Consider the following 2421-nt stretch of genomic DNA (forward strand, 5'->3'; position numbering starts at 1 on the left):
TACTGACGCAGTCATTAACCGCCTATGTCCGGACGCCGGGTTTCTACGTCATGCACCAGCTACCACGCCCCTAGGAAATTTCCTCTCCTCGCACTGCAGTACTCAGGTAGGACCAGCAGGGGGAGATCGCTCTTTCGCAATTGTACGACTAGGGACCTAGGAGCCTGTGGTTGAGCATTACCCCCTCGTCTCCCAAGGGCGCGCAAATCGTATTTTCGCTGTCTTCATTAGATTTAGAATGTATATTTAATAGTGGTTCATACTTTGATTATATCCAATAGTAAGGTGGTTTGATAGGTTTTACAAGCTTGGATAATAAATTTCAAAATATTTATGGAATATATATTCTGCAGGGAACCCAATCCTAAAAAGCAGCCCAGATGCCTCAAATGCAACACTTCTCAAAACGAACCCATCATCTCTTTCCAGTCTCGCATCTTTCATTCCGTAATCACTAACTCAGGAAATTGTACCACAGTTTTCCAAATGGCTTCATGCTAGGGGTGTCTGTTGCACGTCCAAACGTCGAATCAGCGCAAGATTTGTGGGGCCCAGAGCCGAAATGTCAGTCTCTTCAGACACTTCTCTTCGTTCTCGATTCCAAAACTGCACAAATACCTGTGGAAGTTGAGCTTTAAGGTCAAGAGGACGCTTTCACACACGTGTCACGATTTGCATGATTTGCCCGGTTGCCCCACACAGGACCCCATTTCCCTCAGGAATAACACAAACTCCTTAACAGGGCTTTTAAATTACCAGGTCTTGGTATACATAAAATATGATTTGTATCGCATTTTCATTTACCACTCCCCACTTTACACTATCCCCTGCTCAGTGACCACTTTCAGTCCACCCTCTTCCCCTCCCACATTCCTCTCCCCCTCTTTCCAGTTCCCTTCCTCTCTTCAGTCTTAAGCTCTTCCTTCTATCTGGGAATTGGGTAGCTTCTCTCACAGGGAATAGTTCTACTCCTGTGTCAAATATTAGATTAAATTTTACATTCTCTTTTTCTACAGAGTTTACTACCACCCTATTTCTCCCCACCCCCCCAAGTAAAGATTAAGTAGGTCCTCATCTGTGTAAATTACTGCCATCAAGTACTTGATTTTTTTGTTAATTTTATGTTAATTGCCCTCACCCTCCTCCACCCCCCATTCCCCACAGGCTTCTTTCCCTCCAAGTTCACTAAGGTTGGGAACTTGCTATCAATCTTGCTCACCACTGCAACGCCTATATGATGCCAAAGGAAAAAAAAAAAGGTAAAATAAAATTCATATTTCATGGTAGGACAAGAATAATTTAGACATAAGAATTTTCTCTGCCAGTTTAGGCCTCCTCCCTCCCCTTTAGTGTGTATTGTGCACTTGCATAATCAGCCCTGCTTAGGAGATAAACTTTCTTCTTAATCCTGTAAGTGGTCGTGGTGACCCACTACAGACATTGTATATGCGTATCTGGATTGTGTAAACTGTCAACACATCACTTGATGTACAACCCTTTGTCTTAAAAACATATAGAATTGTGCTTTGCCGTCTAAAGAGCAAAACTGTCCTCAGAGCTTCCTGAAAGGCTATCTCCCAGGTTATAATTCTCAGGTTGACTCAAAAATTTCCGTTTCTTTCTTTGATCAGCTATTGATTAATGCATCTTGAATGAATGAAATAACAGGTGCTGAAGAGCTCACAATCTGAGGAAGCAGAACTTAAACATAAATACATAACACGTATTATGTGTTAGGCACTAACTCACTCCCAGCTGCCCTAGTTACTGCAAAAAGCCTCTAACCTCTCTACACTTGTTTTCCATTTGTGAAATAGGGAGAATAGTACTTGCCCTGCCTACTATAGAGATTATAGAAGCTTCAAATAAGCTAAGTAAAAAGCATTTTCTTTCAAATTTAGCCTGAGATCAGAATGGGATGAAACTGCTGCCAAAGTGCAATGTAAAATACATTTCCCTAAATGGGAAAGGTGACAGCCTTCATCTTGATTTTGTGGCTAAATCCTGCAAAAGCTCTGGTAGGGCCTCTTGGTTCATTATTCTGTAGTTTGGCTAAACATAGAATGCCCCAAGGAGATTTAACGTCACCTGACGCCTAGAGGGCACTCAAGGCCTATTGTATCAAAACTTCTCCTAAATCAAGATGCATCTAGAAGGTCTGCAGATGACTGGGAAAAAAAAAAAAAAATTGTCCTGAAGGTCCTGCAGTGGCACAATGGCGTCTCTGCAGACCATGGACTCAGGATTCAATCGGGCCTTGCACAGTGGGTTAAAGGATCTGGCATTGCTGCAGCCTTGGCGTAGGCCACAACTGCAGCTCAAATCTGATCCCTGGCCTGGGAACTCCCTATGCCAGGGAGTGGTAAAAATAATAATGATAATTTGTCCAAATGCCAATTTAGTAAAAAATAAGGTGCTATC

The sequence above is a fragment of the Sus scrofa genome, chromosome 9 (assembly GCF_000003025.6).
Source record: "Sus scrofa isolate TJ Tabasco breed Duroc chromosome 9, Sscrofa11.1, whole genome shotgun sequence".
Classification (NCBI taxonomy): Eukaryota; Metazoa; Chordata; class Mammalia; order Artiodactyla; family Suidae; genus Sus; species Sus scrofa.